The following is an 18,354-nucleotide window of genomic DNA, read 5'->3' as shown; positions in this document are numbered from 1 at the left end:
TCCGCAGAATGTGTGGCGAATATAATTAATTAGTAGTAAAGAAGTAATAAATCCAAACGTCATGCCCTCTGCGGCAGTTTTTCTGCATGAACAGCGAACATATACTAAGCGATAAACTTTATCACTGTCATTATTCCGTGGGGATTGTCGGGAAGAAAAAGTTTAGTAAAGGTTGGAAACTATGTCTAAAGTTTGATGGAAACCACTAAGTGCTCTCGTTCTCAAATACTGGATGAATATAGTCTGTTTGGGCGTCTTGGGCTACGCTATATTTTATATTTTACACCCCCCCCCCCCCCCCCCGCCCCGAATTCCTTTGACAGGTAGGTGGTTCTTACCCCCATAAGCATTCTTTCCGGATAGTAAACGATACGTGTATCAAGTTTGGTTGAAGCTAGTCCAGTGGTTTAGGAGGATACGTAGAACATACATCCGCACATACATACAAACATACATATATAGGACATCTATTTGTATAATGTGTATGGATTAAATCATCCCTCGAATAACTTTCGCACTGCAAGCCAGGTCCAAGGGGGTCATTTGTAATTAATAAAACATGCCTTTAATTTAGTACTAAAAAGTTAATTACTAAATGTATTGTGCAGTACTGATGCAGTCCTCTTTGTGAGGGCATTATATTTGTGTAAATGTGAATTTTAATTTTTCATTATGACAGAATATATTTTGTCTTCCTTTCCTTTCAGTAAATTAATCAACTTCCGTCTTTTTAGTAAACTTTCCCTCACCATTGTTATTAGGCCCTATAAGTTGAGAGTCGCTGTTCTAATATATTCACAGAAAGCCACCCTTCTATTCTACATTATCACTGATTCCTTGTTTAATCCTTAGTGAAATGTAAGCTCCGATGCTTTTAAGTTCTTCGAACACTGGATTTTCCTTAGAAGTATACCTTTTTGCCTCTGCTTCTGAAAGTTGCTTTCTAATAATTGTCTTTGTTGCATATGAACGTCAGGTTTGCCTACAGTACAGTAGCGGCTCTTTCTCAAACTGTTGCCTTCTCACTGATGTTCGAGGTCAGAGTCTCTCCTATGTTAACGTCTGTATTTTTTAATATCACAATAGATTCGTCTTTACTTTGCTGGTTGGAACTTTAGCAGATATGTTCCTGCTAACATATTGATTTTGTAAAATGTCTATACGATGACCCGTTATGCATATAATCGACGTTTTATGAATCCCCCTTGATACTATCTTAGGTGCTGAGCTATGGGACTCTCCTACTCTGTATTGCTTTGGACGTGACTGGAAGAAGTGATATACCTCCACAGATGTTGGCGTTATTTTTGTAGCTTTTTTTTATGTAGAGGGTGAATAATTGCTTATCTCTTAGCACCTTGGGTTATTTCTGTGTACTAGGTGAGTTGAAAAAACCGAACTGTTCTAGTATTTCGTCCCTGACATATTTCACTAGTTCCGCAACTAATAAGTCCTAGTCGACTGTATTACTACTTGCCAGTTTACTTGTGACACTTTTACGTCAACAGTGTACGTCAGATGAAATTTATTTTTATGTGCCGTTACAGCGATTTCTAACTTTTGACATTTTACTAGTGGAAACCAGATAAAAAATTGTATGTTAACTTTTTACCAACCTCAGACATGTATTATCACAATATCTGATGGCACACCGCCTTCTGCTGAGTATATAAGCGGAACAGAGAGGAATGAGGAAGCATTCTGGTGAAGATACAGGGCGCAAGTGGCGATATTTATCGACAAACCGATTCTTACGACGGGAAGATTATTATAGTCCGGTGCCTAGGATGAAGCATCTCGGGAACGGAGAATCTGGCCAGCTGTTCACGCGCTACTATCGTGAACATCTTTTGAAAGTGTTCGAAGGATGGCGAAACCACGAGCAGGTGACAAGTTGTAGGACGTCCATGACTCAATACAGAGCGTGGAGATCGGAGATAAAAGGATAATGAGATGTGAGTCGTGGCAGATATGACGACGGGGGTACAACGCTATTGGTGTAGGCATAAGTGTTCCGGCGTATACCATACAGCGTAGGTAATTGAAATTGGGGCTTTACAGCAGACGACGCCTAACTATTCCAATACTGACCCAACGACGTCGCCGATTACAATTACATTTACACAGATCCATAGAGATGGTACTGCGGATCAATTAAAGCATGTCACGTGGTCGGATAAATCACGTTCATTTTTACAGCAGAACGATAGTCGTGTCTGTATACACCGTCATCCAGACGAATATCTTCTCGGAACACGCACATCATCACGGCCACTGGACCGAGTGATGCAGAGAGGGACGTTCATCTGGGCTTCCGTTGGACTTGTGGCAGTAACCCCAGCCTCCACCGCAGCAGGGGCTATGTGGACACAACTGCGAATCACCTGCATCAAACAAGATGTTTGATGTCTCCCCCGACAGAGACGGCATATTCCAACAGGATAACTGTCCGGGCCACGAGCCCAAACTGTGAGACAGTGGTCTGGAGAGCATGATAGTGAACTCACTTTGATGTCTTAATCATTAGCACCGGCCGACGAAACACATTTGGGACACTATTGGGTGCCACGGAGAACTAATTTTCGACAGTTTCGTGACCTGTGTGTAGACATCCCTCCGGAATCCTACCAAGTACTTGTCGAATCAATGCGACGCAGGATCGCTGCTGTATAGCGTTCCCAAAGGCCGACCAAGACGCTACTAATCAGGTGGTCATGATGATTTGGCTGACCAGTGTAGGCCTGTTTATATCTGAATTTTATTTAAAATTTGATATTAGTTAAAGTGTGGAAGTTTCAGTGTTACACCTGAAAATAGGTGAAGGCCGAAACTATGATAGAATATTTAAAAATAAGTAATTTTAACTCTAGTATGCGCCTTTCTATCATTTAAAATGTTTGATTCGACTGTGGACCGCATTTTTCTGTATGGCAGGTAATTTGAAGATGCCTACCACAGGCGAAAGGCGTTACAGAAGTTTTAAAATAAAAACCTTCGCAACGAAGACTGTATTTTTATTTGAAATTTTACTCTTGTTGCTGTTCATTCCCAATTATGGAACGGAAGGAATTTTCAAACTAATATTTAGTTTAGTTTCGTTTTAGTTGGCGGCGTTGAGTTTGAAACATCAATTAGAGATCTTTGGAAATTCAAAGTATCTACATCTACATCGACATCATTACTCTGCAATTCACATATAACTGACAAGCTGCCTGTTGGCTTCTGTCTCGGGTTCTTCGGCCGACGTTCGCCTGACGATTTTTCTGACCTTTCTCCATCACGAGCGGCCGGCCATCGAAGTTTCAGCCTCCATTGCTGGTGGTGGACTGGAGCCGAGCTCGCGGCCGCACACCTGGCGCGCAATAGTCCAAGGGCTTCTCCGCGGTCATTTCCGGTGCGGTTCTCTTTCTGCCCGCGATGGTCGTTCGCTGTAGCACAGAAAGCCAGCATCCGCTTACCATGAGGGTTTCTTCTTTCTTGTTGAAGCTGTTCTCGTTTTTGTGTAGTTCTGTAGCTTCTCTGAACAGGCGACTGTGATAGTTATTTTCTACGGCTAGAACTTCCGTGTCGGCGATTTTTATAACCCGGTCGGTCTCAGACAGCTCGTGTTCGGCCACACTCGATTTCTCCACTTGCCCCAACCTACGATGTCGCTTATGTCTGTGATCCTGGTGTTGATTGATCTCGCAGTCATTCCAACATAAACTTTTACATATGTGCGAGCTACGCGGTATATTCACGACATTGCAAGTAGGCCCTTATTCCTCTTTGCCGATCTCAGTTACTCTTCGATTTCTTTGTCGGCTCGTAAATAGTCTTTATGCCGTGTTTGCGCAATATACGGTCGATTCTGCCGGTCAATCTGGGAATGTGTGGCTCTGTTATGCTTCTAATATAACTTGTGGCGTACCCATTGCTCCTCAGAACACTTCCCAAGTGTTGCATTTCTGCCACACATTCCCAGAGTGACGGACAGGAAGTTTGTCAACAAGTGGCCACAAAAGGCTTAACAATTTTGTGTCACAATTAATCATCGAACTACCTTCGAGGTCTTTCTCTATCGTTCCACTACTGAAAGTCAGGCGGGCAAAACGAGCACTTAAATCTTTCTGTGTGAGCTCTGATTTCTCTCATTTTGTTACGCTGATCAATTCTTCCTATGTAGGTGGGTGCCGACAAATATTTTCGTGATCGCAGGAGAAAGTGGAAAATTGAAATTTTACGAGAACATCCTGCTGTAACGAAAACTGCCTTTGTTTAATGATTGCCACCCCAATTTGCGTCTCACGTCCATGGCACTCTCTCTCATATTTCGCAATGATAGAAAATGAGCTGACCCTCTTTGAACTTTTTTGATGTCCTCCGCAAGTCCCATCTCATGAGGATCCTACACCGCACAGCAATTCTCCAGAAGAGGGTGGACAAGTGTCGCATAAGCAGTCTGTTTAGTAGACTTGCTGCACGTTCTAAGCGTTGTGCCAATAAATCGCAGTCTTTGGTTTAGTTTCCCCAGAACATTATCTATGTCATCGTTCCAGTTTAACTTATTCGTAATGGTATCTCTAAGTATTTAGTTGAATTCACAGCCATTAGATTTTTGTGATTTACAGTGCAACAGAAATTTAGCGGATTTCTTTTAGTATTTATTTAGATGACTTCACACTTTTTAATATTTAGAATCAATTGCCCCCTTTGTCCCCATACAGGTATCTTGTCTAAATCATTTTGCAATTGGTTTGGATCATCTCATGATTTTACAATACGGTAAATTACAGCATCATTTGCAAATAATCTAAGAGGACTGCTCAGATTATCTCCTACGTCTTTATGTAGCTCAGGAACAGCAGAGGGTCTGCAACATTTCGTTGGAGAACGCAACACTTTACTCCTGTTTTACTCGATGACTTTCCGTATATTACTACGAACTGCGGCCTTTCAGACAGGAACTCACGAACCCAGTGGCACAACTGAGGCAATACTCCATAGGTACAGCCGGCCGGTGTGGCCGAGCGGTTCTAGGTGCTTCAGTCCGCAACGGAGCTGCTGCTACGGTCGCAGGTTCGAATCCTACCTCGCGCATGGCTGTGTGCGGTGTCCTTAGGTTAGTTAGGTTAAGTAGTTAGATTTAAGTAGTTCTAAGTCCAGGGGACTGATGACCTCATATGTTAAGTCCCACAGTGCTTAGAGCCATATAGGTACACAATTCGATTAAAAGTTACTTGTGACGAACGGTGTTAAAATCTTTATGTTAATCTAAAAATATGGAATCAATTCGACATCCTCTGTCGATAGCACATACTACTTCATGAGAATGAAGAGCTAGTTGTGTTTCACAAGGTCGATATTTTCTGAATCTGTGCTGTTTGTCAATGAATCATTTTCTTCGAGGTAGTTCGTATGTTCGAGCACAGCATACGAGTATGTTCCAGAATCCTTCTGCATATCGACATTAGTGATATGGGTCTGTAATTCAGTAGATTATTCCTGTTTCCTTTATTGGGTACTGGTGTGACTTTTGACTAGTCCTTTGGTACCGATCTTTCGACTAGCGAGCGGTTGTGTATTATTGCTAAGCATTAAGATATTGTACCTGCGTACTCTGAAAGGAACTTGACTGGTACACAATCTGAACCGGAAGTCTTGCTTTATTAAGTTATTTAAGCTGCCTCGCTACACCGAGGCTATCTGCTTCTAAGTTACTCATCTTCTTAGTTGTCCTAGATTCGAATTCTCGAATTTTTACTTTGTCTTCTTTTTTCCTGAGAAAATTCATAGTTGAGTACCTGTTTGATGTGTTTGATCATATCACTCTACACATACTACTTACGTTAACTAGAATCTGTGAATTTACTACACTATTGACCATGCCCCCTGAATATTTTCCGCAGGAGAAAGAGAAATCGGTATAAAACGAGCTCGTCGTGTCACCTCGTAATTCCGCTTCATTAACGTTACAACAGAGTGGTAGTAGTAAAGCGCTGTTTAAAATCCTGGGTTTATATTTCATGTTTCCTTTTACCGAATATAACATTGATAACGTAGTCTGTCATGCATATAATTAGTTAAGCCCACACGGGAATATGTCAGTGAGGAGATCGTTGTTACGTGGGATTAAAGATATATGCCGATGTTGCGAATGAGTTGGCGCGTTTGTATTGCTACTGTATTGAATAACACCCAGTTTTGAAAATTTAATTCATTACTTCTGCGCCATCTGTCCACGCTAAACCTGCTCCAGCTGGCGAACAACTTTTTTTCGTTTTAATTTACAGAAGCAAAATTAATTAATTAGTCGCGCATGTTTTCACTTCTGTTGGTACGACAGTAAAGCTGGAACGGTGCGATGCGAGGGAAATGAACAAAATAAACTGATCCGCGCAAACTGAGGAAACCGTCGAAAAGCACTTTCAGGACATTTTGGATCATTTATTTCATGTCTACATTAATGTTTGAGCTACTTCAAAACTGTAACGTAATCAGAGTATTATATTACCTTTGACGTGATTCTGGGGTCGATTTCTGCTGCTCAATTTTGTGAATATGTAATAGGAAACCCACATTACCTAAAGAACAATTATAGATACAGCGTACCTCATGTCTTGCAGGTAATCGGGCGTGGATAATGAATGGAAGGCAGAGTTACAATGGAAGACGTAACACAGGAGCCGTCCCACAACTATCAGTAGTAGAACCACACACACACAATAAAACATGGAAGTCTTTCGGGTATTATATCGTGTCATATTATGAAAAAAAAACGATTACTGATGAAACCGACGTTTCGGCCACCGTTACATTAGACTTGCTCTAGCACCCTGAAACGTTCGTGTCACCAGTAATTGTTTTCTACAATATGACGTGGGACGAAGCCCAGAAAATTTTCATGTCAACTGTGTCCGTCACAGCCTACGCAGTTATAACACATACACTGCGCAGGAAAATGTATCACTTTTACGAAACACCGGAATGCCTCCCATTTCAAAACTGGATTCAAAAGTGCCTATAGCCTTCCTCTCTGATTGTGAAAAAGTGCGTCACTATCCGGCGTGATCCGCAGGATTGGTGACATTTCAGACTGAAAAGTATCGACACATTAAAAAAAAAAAAAAGATCACATCTCAGAAATTCGTATGAAGCATGAGGCGGGTTAATGATGTCACACTAGCACAGTGTTTCACCACAATTCTGCCCAAAGCCACTGCGGAAGTTTCACATCCTGGGGAGCTCGTCAGACCCATCTTAACGACGTTCCACGCCTCTGCGATAGAGGTCATAGCCACGACGCCACAGGTTTGCTTATGAGTGACCCAGGTAAACATTTCAGACCCACTACCGCTCTGAGTCAATACGAAACGCCCTCAGAAGATGACATAAAGGGCATCAATGAAACCACCTATTTCCCTGGAGTGTTAATTTCCACCCATTTCGCGCTCTAAAACGACAGTTCGAAGTATTATGAGCAACTGGACAAATTTCGACACTACTAACACCTCTCAAATGATTCAATTCTGTTCTAGCGATAGCGTGGACTACAGCTCCATGTAATGTCTTCTAACACTTCGGAGTGTAGTGCGACCGAAATTTTTGTTCTTGTATATAGCGTGGAACCACTACGAACCGTTCCAAAGTATTCGACGAAATTAGGACATAACCCAAAGAAGAAGAGGGCGTTTATGCTTTTTCGGTTCTCCCGTTTCACGGATGGACGCAACATGTCCATGTGCGTGAATAAAATGGCAAAGGATCCCTCCAAGAACCCCCATTTCAGCTACACCGTCGGCACCACCCACAGATGCATGATAAACACGTTAAAAATGTAACTATCAGACACTTGGACACCTATTCAGCTGAGTGGTGTCTTGCAGCTGCTCTAGCGCCAGAAAACAGACAAGGACTTCAACACCAAAAACATCCATTCCACATGTAATTTAAACATCTAAATTAAATCCCTTTCAGTAACCCTTGAGAGTTTACAAGAATGGTCAATCAATCGTCAATCTGGACTGGAAAACGCCGTTTGCCTGCGCGAGACGTTATATTCATCACCTCTCGTCTTACTAAAACACATTCAGAATTAATTCTAATTACTTCAACTTTTGCAAGGCAGCGTAAGGTGCAAGCTGCTACTGTTGCAGTAGTGACTTCAAAATATTTATTGAGAGTAGTATAGCTAAAGGGCTTCTGGCCCACCTTGCACTTAAACGCGGCATTCAACCTTGTGATTCCACTGACGAGATGGTGACCACATTACACTTCATAGTAGTGTTGGACTGTGTGATACCACTGATGTTATCAACCTTCCAATGACGTCATTATCATGTCATTAGAAGCCATGTCCTTTTTTCCTAGGGTGTCACATTGGCAGAAAAGAAATACTAGTGACAATAGGTATTCTCCATGACCCGTCCAAACGACTAGTATTCCTTATCCAAAAGGAAAATGTATGTAAGCTTCAACTGAACTGCCTAAAATAATGCCATGTTCGAAGATATTTGTCAGTCCTACTATTTTTACACGAATTACACAAACTTCAGCTGAATTGCTTAAAACGACACTCTTTATCAAAAATATCGAAACAATCTGAATTTTTGGTGCCATGTTCAAAAAAAGTAAAAATATTTACAATGCTGGCACAACCTATACTATATCCACATCGAGTATGTAAGAAATCCCACATATTATCTCTCTCTATTTTCACCCTTCACTAAAAAAATGTTTCTGTCGAATGATTCATCCCACATCGGTAAATTTCATTGTAAGCTATGTAAAATACAATATGGAATATGAGACATAGTATGAAACGTACATTCTATAAATACTTGAAAACCAACATTCGCTTATCCAGTGCAATTAACAAATTAGTAACATGTGGTTGTCAAAGATAAGTTTAATGTCAATTAGCAATCTGTAAACTTCAAAATGCCAACTAACTGTCACATTGTTATTTTCATGTCTAAAATGTCTGTAGAAACATGTCAGGAACGCAAATGCGAAAATTTTGTGGTAAGTGTCACAATGTTAAGGCCTAAATGGAGTGATGTAGCAAAATGATCCCAATGAAGCCTATACTGCATAAAAAACACAAATTAGCCAAAGTACAATGCTAAGCAGACAAGCTTGCAAACAGAATGACAGGCTGAATTGCTGCAAGCTACTGGAAAAACGGAATTAATGTCTGAAACCTGAAGTATGACTGAATTCTTGCGTTAATTGCTACAGTTCCACATCTGTATTATTCTATTATTCTATAACTGGAAACCCTGGGCCTAACAGAGAAATAGGAAGAACCACCATTAAAGGAGCAAAAAGATAATACACACACACACACACACACACACACAGTCTGCTTATGTCAAGTGTCACAATGCTATTTTCAGATTTAAAATGCCCATCAGAACAAACAAATGGTTTAATTTATGGTATTTTTGCGTCCAAAATGTATGTAAAAAATTGTAGAAGTTTTCCAGTAATATGTCACCACATCAGCCGTCATTTTGGGGGGAAGTGGGGGGGGGGGGGGATGATGCATCATGTTCAACCCTAGGACTACGAAAATATAATCGAAGGTATTGACAGGCTTTTTATTAAATTTCATTTACGCATTCTGCAGCTTATGTACAAAAATAAATATTAGAGGAAAGTTGCGACATTTACTGATTAGATGTATGGTGCCAACAAGTTCAAGACATTTACAAACTTTATTTCCTTCATTTGCATGGTCAATTGCCTAATAATAACAATGCCTAATCGTAATGCTCCAAAATGCGAGCTGTACATACACGATAAACAAGATCTTTATTGCACTGTAAGAAATAAACTACTTGTTTTCGCAATACACAAAGGGAAGTTCATCATGCACGGGCTATGGATGTAAACATAGCCAAAGACATAGATGGAGAAGCTTACGTACGCGCGCGCGCTCATGCACTCTCTCTCTCTCTCTCTCTCTCTCTCTCTCTCACACACACACACACACACACACACATACAGAGAGAGAGAGAGAGAGAGAGAAAATGGTCTATGTCTCGGAAATGGTCTCTTTGCATCAAAGTAAATTGTTCATCAAATAATTAAGGATCACAGATGTTATAACTTACACCGGTTACTTATCGTAATGAGCACATACAAGTGCAATCTCTAATACTAAAAAGAAAATCTTATTATTTCTCAAAATATGTAAGATTTCGAGTATCAAACATTCATATCACCGCTTTGTAACTTAATTGTCCTTCAACATTAAAAAAATACACATCTTGCTTATTATCGTGTTCCTCTCCTTTTCCTATCTAAAGTTATAGTTGGAAAACTGGAACAAAATAATATGCTGACCCGGGGACGGTACTAACTTCCTAATGCCGATTTGATTCACACTGACAGGGTGTATAGAGCACAACTAGAACTTAGCCATACGTGAACGGGAAGGGGCGACTTTCAACAGGTTTTTAGAAAATCGAGATTGAAAAGTGTAGGTGTGTGTATCCTGCAAGCTTTGTAGGGCACTAGTGCTCACGGGATCGGCACCGAATGAGCAAGTGCTTAGATACATATGCACCAGGTTTCTGGATCGAATCTCGCTGCCAGTAGTGTATTTTTCATTCCCGTATAATTCTAACAGACTTATTGGGGCTGTGGACTTATCATTCATTTATTATTTTCCTAATCTTTAACAAGAGAAAGGAAAAAAGATTTTTATTAAGCAGGCTGGAAATAAAACAGGGTACACGAGAACTTTCAACCAAATCAGTCTAATAATTTTATTTATATTATTGTATATACATTGGTAACAAGATTAATCTGTAACATATGCAACACAGCACAAATCAGGATGAGAGCAATCCTAGAAATACGGAAAACAATAATTATCGCGACGTACAACACATGCCCATGCTTTTTTTCAGCATGTCTATTGCGAAACAAACTTGGTTTACGTTCATAAAAGGTTCTTGGCCGATGCACAATTTCGTGGTGTAACATGCATATCCGAACATGACACTGAATATTGGTGCAGATAACTAAAGAAAAAAAATGTCGTACCAGTGGGAAAATTCGATCCAGGGACCTCACGCTTATGACACTAAGTGTTTAGCCGTTCGACTATGGACACAATGCATGGTAGGAACCACACGAAGTATATAGCAACACCTAAAAATTTCGAACATGATTTTCTGGAAAACGGATGAGTTACATCTTCCTGTTCACGCATATTGAAATGATAGTCGTTCCCTACACACACTGTCAATACAAATCAAATTATTGAAGGGAACTTCATACAGTCCCCTCGTAAGCAGGCAACACAATGGTAGTTGACAAAAACAAATAGGTATTAAAAACAGAATTAGTATTCTAACCTTGTAATGATTGTCAGCTACTGAATCTTAAATAGTACTCTAATACTAAAAGCTGATGATATGTATGTGGATTGGACGGCAGCTGCAGGGTGGGAGTTAATGTGCATCAGCTCCAGAGGGTGTCAGCTCCACAGGGCTTTCAACTACAGGGGTGTCAACTATCGAATTTTTTTAAAAAAATGTTCTATAGAACAAGTAGTTGACAGTGTGGGTGTGAACAGTAGATTTCAACAACTGGATCTTAAAGGTGTGTTGTAACACTAGAAGTTGACAGTGTGTGTGCCATAACTTAAGAGTGGGAGTCAGCTACTGGATCACAAATAGTATTCTGTTTCAGATAATCTTCAAACAAATGCCCCAAACATCGCTATGTTATAGCAAAACTGTAACAAACTGTTCTATACATCACCATGTTACCACAAAATTGTGACGCAATATCCATATAAATTACCATTGTTACACGAAAATTTTACAAATAGCATGCAATGGTGGCCATATTACCTGATATTTGGTGACTACCATTACCCCAAACTACCATTAGCCCAAATCATGATTTATACTATTGTGGAACAGTGATGGTCAGTTCACAATGTGGAGCGATGATCGTCAGTTTATAGGGTGGGGCAATAATGGTCAGTTTATAGCGTATGGCAACGACGATCAGTTCACAGGTTAGGGCAACACTGCTCCATAGGTCTGGGCTCTCGTACCCACCCTTCATTGAGGTCACAAACACGGGTGCACACTGTATTCTACTGACATATGGCCACATTGCATACATTCTGCACATGCATGAGCTGCTTGGCCGCCCATGCCTGAAGACTTAGCTAGGATAGTACAACTGTGTATGTTATTGCCAGGGTGTAGGATGGCCTGCATGTCAGCCTTTTGCCCACTCCTGCATACCCTTACCCATGCAGCTGGTACAGCGTGTGTTGTTGGGTGGATCAACATTGCTCACTTTTCAGGGTGACTGCCATTACCTCAAATACTGTTCGGTGGGGAAATGATGGCCAGTTGACATAGTGACCTCCTTTACCTCAGGTAATATTGAATGATGCAATGAAAGTCAGCTGACATGGTGATTCTCCTTACCCTAAACATGCTTTCGTCTCGTTTGGGTAAGCTGTGACAAATTTTGCTTCAATGCACGTATACAGATGACGGGTGTTAGTTACTGGATCTCAGATGGTATCCAAAGCATTAAACAAAATCGTGGTAGATTGCCCAGTACATCACTATTGTTGCATGAAAAATACAAAATTAGCACGTGGTTAAAATACACTTTATTACAGGAACCAATTGAATACTTAATTTCAATTATGACCAATCTGAAGTTTTGTGGTTAACAGCATTCAAATAGTGCGTACTAATTCTTGACTCTTGTCCGTGTCCACACCACAACTATACAGAATGACTAATGTTCCCTCACAGCTAGCTAAGGTGCGAGGACACGACTATCACTGTGGGAGACTAGAGCACAGCTCGACGTATTGAGGTGCAGTGTGTACTGAGTCCCGATGCGACGTACCGAAGTAGTGAGATTGAGAGAGTGGGACAGCTCGGCCGGCGGAGGCGGCGGCCTATATGCACGCTGCCAAGGGGGCGTTATAGGCGCATAGCCTGGGGACGTTGTAACACCGTAGCTCTAATGCTGTACTGATTTATTTTGCCTTTTTGTTTTGTTTAATGTTATATCGTGAAGTTCCTGTAATTATTACATGATTAATTCGGTACTGTATAAAAATGTGTACCTTTTTCTTTGTGGAAACTTTGATGTCCTCGTTTAATCATATGTAATGTCTTGTCTTTATTAGTTAAATCCTTTGTCTCGTTTGGAGGGAACAAAACTTAATGTATATAATTGTAATTTTGTTTAAATAATTTTTTTATGGAAATACCAATATGTGCAAACGATATGTTGTGTTTAAAGTAACTACTTGCTGTTGTGTAAAGACTGATCCTCACCAAGGGCTTTTAGTTATTTTGCATGTAAAAGGTGGTGTAGTTCCCCTCGGGAACGGAACTTCTGTAGGGCGCGCAAAATGTGGTTGGCATGGATAGAAAGGTGGAAGGGAAAGTCAGTCGGGGACTAGCTACCAAACTGTCAACTGCTCATGTAAAAGTTGTGTATTGTGCTGGTGCCGAAAGAGGCTTTTTGTTCCCCTTACCAATGCCTCGGATGGACGGATAAAGAGCTGGAACTATTCTGGAATTGGTACCTACCATCGCCACCAAGAAATGACAGAGTTCAGCATTTCCGCCTGCAAATCCACCTGCCAACATGCACCCGCCACCACATAGCGCAATCACTGTAATGAACAGAAGAACTATAGTAATGTACAGTGAAGGATCAGCTCATTGGATGCTATAGTGTGCTCAAATATAAGGTAAATTATAACTGAACTATTGCACCTACCGTGATTTATCCTTAGTCGCATATACACTTAGGGTCCCTCCCACGCTAAAGTGCTTACCGGATGTCCCTTATTGAAAGCATATTAAAATTAATATGGCAATCGAGTGTGCTAAAATTAATATTGTTTGTTGAAAGGATCTTACAAATATCTCAATTAGTGTCTCACTGCAGTAAAAGTCGTGAACTGCATTTGTGGAAAGTTATATAGTCATGTCTGTTAAGTGCTTGTCTCTCTTGTGTATTGGAAGTGCATATTAATAGTGTAACAGGATCCGCAGTTTGTCTATTGTGCTTATGCTAGGTAACAAGTAACAGAAAGACTACTATCTATGAAAACAGTAACTTCTTTTATTCAGAGAACAGTGAGAAATGGTTTGCTAGTGAAATATTTGTTTTCCATGTCAGATAGAAAAGTAATTGGTAAAAGAGAGACTGAACATATGTCCAATTTATGATTCTACAGTGAATATTAATAGTAACGCCACTGAGACCATTCAGTTTGACTAAGTCCTCAAGGTAAAGTGTGTTTCGTTATCTGTTATATTTATGCAAATAGTTTGTTCTGTTCTGTCAGCGCCAACCTTAACGTGAACATATGCAGGTGCCAGGGTTCATTGCACTTTCGTGTGGCAAAGTATAGGCTGTGTTTGCCCATTGAAGTTACTTATTTTCAGTTTCTTGAACAAGAATGTTACTCATTCTTATGTCTAATTGCGCTGGCGGCCGTTTTTATTATCATTTGGACAGTGAGGATAAGCAAATTATTGTTTGTTACTGTTTAAATATTTACGTAATTCTGACTTTCACCTCCGTTAGGTACATCACGGTCAACACAACTAAATTCCTTTCAGAAGGTGACACTGCACTGTTGCTTTATACCATAATTACTTCAACAAGATAGTTTCCTTATACGATCTGCCTACAACTTTAAGGTTATGGTATAACAGTAGCGGACGGAAGTGTTATACGTGGCTTTTTCGTGACAGGACTATTTGTTCTGTTGGGGCTGAGTACGTAATAAACCAAATTTGGTATTTGATTGCACAAGCTACGTAAATGCAGTTACAGTGTTATAACGTGTCTTCGTCTTCTCTTGTCATAGGCCTAGCTAAGCACCTGCTATACAATGTTTCCTAGTACCGACCTGTGTGCTGGCGAAGGCGTATGCCAGCACAGTAACATCAGGCTGTTTCTCACGCACCGACTTGGTTACATCAAACACCGTCATGGCATGCGGTACAATTCGGTGCCGCTTAGCAGCACAGGCCTGCAGCTTTCGTCAGCGAAGGAGGAAATTCGACGGAGTAATACGCATGGCAGGTCACTCCTCAGCCGGTATTGACAATGGAATAAAAAGTTCGGAGAACAGCAATTCGAAGCAAGACAATATTTGAAAATCACAACAGTTTATGATTGCAAGTATCTGGTTTATTCAATGACCGCTGATTTCGATTCTAATGATCGTCTTCAAATTGATCTAAAAAGGAAACAGTATACTTACATTTATGATGAGTTATTAATATTACAAGTAGTACAGTGATTCATATTATCTGAGGAGCAAGTAACCAACATAATCGTGTCGTTAAAGTTAACAAAAGAGGCAAATACAGCATGTAGTTATGACTCGCTTCCTGATATGGTATAAAAATTTTGGTAAACGGTCATGGCCGGCAATGTAGCGCCGTAGTTTTCTAATATGCAAAATTTGCGAGACGTTAAAACTTATCTAAAGGTTTTCACGCTTTATGGGTGCAGTTACCAATAAAATTTAGTCTGTGATTTTAAGCGATGAGGAGGACGAAGACAGATGACAGTAGAGAGTTGCTAGGAATGGCAATACGCTAGTGTGGGCGCAGTTTTCAAAACTCGATAAAGAGGTGTGGTTATGTGAACTGTAATTTGCAGCAGGGTGTGTTAAAACTAGGGCTTAACTCTATAGAAGAAAGCGAAGTCAGGTTTTAGACAGACTGTTGAATGTTTGCAAATTGTAGGGGTTCCTTCGCGTAATGGCGAGTCATAGAACTGTTTGATGAACTTTATACGCAACTACCACTTATCTGAAGAAGATGAGCGCCATGGGAATATAGAAAGAAGCAGAAAACGGAAGTGGAATGTAAAGCGAGGTCAGAAATATTTACTGAGAAGATTTTACAAAAAAGTACAAAAGAGTCAAAAATATTCTGGAAACGTTAATGGCGGAAAGCATATGTGCGAAGTTCGAAAACCTTTCTATCTGATTAACGCTGAATCACAAGGCACGGGAGGAAGGAGTGTGAAGAAACGATTTAGGTCAAGCATTAATACTCTTATTAGAAAAGGAGCTAACGTGTGAACGGACAAATTGAATATACATGGCTAACTGAAATATTACATCAACAATCGAATTTAAGAACTAAAATAGAATAATTGACATTTGTAAGGGCCCTGTATGCACTTGAATGAAGTCAATTTCTGAATAAATGAGCACGCCTTAAAACAAATAAAGTAAGGGACCATGTACTCTAATATCTTGATCTCTTGGAATAGCTGACCAAACCTCGTCCTCAGGAAACGCTTGGGTATTTAAAAGTTTCATTCTAAGTCCGGCGATCTTCAGGAACAAGATTTTGGACGTAACAATTTTCAACAAAATTTCTGCAAATTGCCTGCCGAGAGCCACCATTGGTAACAGGAAACTACAAGAAGCTACAGCGGCAGAGCAGAAGAGATTACGCACCATTAGCAGCTGCGAGCAGTGAAGGTACAAAGCAATGACAAACACATCGATGATCACAGACGCATAACAGTACCAAATGTGGAGATATAATAAGAGGAGTTGTCATGACCTCACGAACTTGAAACCAAAGTCTGCCATGCCAGTTGCGCGGGATTAGCCGAGCGGTCTGAGGCGCTGCAGTTATGGACTGTGCGGCTGGTCCCGGCGGAGTTTCGAGTCCTCCCTCGGGTATGGGTGCGTGTGTTTGTCCTTAGGATAATTTACGTTAAGTAGTGTGTAAGCTTAGGGACTGATGACCTTCGCAATTAAGTCCCATAAGATTTCACACACACATCCATGTCAGTTACCCAAAACATTAGCTTCTGATGGAAGCGTTTTCATGAAAACGCCAGATTTGTGGATGCATTATCATTGTTATTACAGTCTGAAGTGTAAAAGAGTCGGATTTCATTTGTTACTTTTTCAAGCGATACTTTATTTTCGAAATGGAAATTCTGGGTGCAACCATTTCTAGAAGGAAGAATAGCCAAGGATTTGTTTTATACCTGATGCGATGACCTTCAGCAGGATGATGGGAAGTCTTTTTCTGTATTTCCGAACGTCGCGGGGGTTCTCCCACGAGCTTTTTTCCGTGGTTCAGCCTACTAATCAGGCAACAAGTACCAATATGCACCCTTGCTCTCTCGCTAAGGTAAGAATATTTGATACTCACTTCATATCAAACACTTCAACTTATGATTCAAATTATTGTTAAGTCATTTATGAATATATAGCTGAAGTATAAGTACTGAATGTCAGCTCGTAATGCAGTGGACTTCCCGTGTGGTTCTCTGTCCATGCTGGACATGACGTTGTATATAATGTGTTTCAGATTGAAAACATGGAACTGAGATGTATGATTGAGATCTACAACGTATTGCGGCATTTTCATTCCTTGCCTTTTTCGAAACACTTAAAATTTCTGCCTTTGCGTATTTCAAGATTCAAGAAGCTTTTTAAGTTCAGGCTCTAAAGATAACATAAACAGTGTATCCTTATCTTTCTGTTCGTTCAATGTTTTACGGCTCTAGATTTTAGCGTCAAGAGTTTCGATGAGGTCGTCTGTTTCTGTAGCCTCCTTCGTACGTTCTTCTTTTCATTATGCGTGGGAGCGAAATGATCTTTGATCTCTTCGATTTGTGATGCGTTGTGCTGTTGGTCTTTCAGACTTCAAGAAAACGTAAATTCTCCAATTAAATGTGTTGTTTTCAGTCGGAAGTTGCAGAACCAGACAGCTCTTTCTTCATTTTTGCCATTTCTCTGTTTTAAGAATCGTTTAACATTTTTTCACTTTCTTTCTAAACTTAATGCTGAAAAGAAAAAAAATAGTATACAGTATCTGGTGATTAGTATACTCAGTGTTTTTGTGCAATGATATGTTTGAAAAACAAAGAAAAGTGCTTCATACTTTTAACTGCAGTTTGTCGTTTTCAGTGGAACGTGAAATAAGAGGACGTACCTTCACCTACAATATAAAGGTGGTCTATCAACTATATCTGGTGTAACACAAGTACCTCAGGTTATGTGGTAGTTATTGAGACGTGTCTGCTTCCTCCCTCTGACACTGAGTTGAGTTCTGGAATTTGCCACAGCCTTTGAAAGCAGAGCCAGTTTCTCGTACTGCCTGGCGGCTGCAGTTGGTAAACATACGCATGTCATTAAACCAGCTGCCAGTGTGTCGCTGTATTACACCTGAAAAAAATTTTTCTCCATATCATTGCTAGCCATACGAGAGTCGCACTAAAGATTCATGCTCATTGATGTTGGTGCATGTGGAACATCATCAGATCAACAGCGTTCAAGAGTTCATTGCTTAATAAGAAGTTGATTGA

The sequence above is a fragment of the Schistocerca piceifrons genome, chromosome 7 (genome assembly GCF_021461385.2).
Source record: "Schistocerca piceifrons isolate TAMUIC-IGC-003096 chromosome 7, iqSchPice1.1, whole genome shotgun sequence".
NCBI lineage: Eukaryota > Metazoa > Arthropoda > Insecta > Orthoptera > Acrididae > Schistocerca > Schistocerca piceifrons.
The sequence above is the reverse complement of the archived record's forward strand: the minus strand, read 5'-3'. Positions refer to the sequence as shown.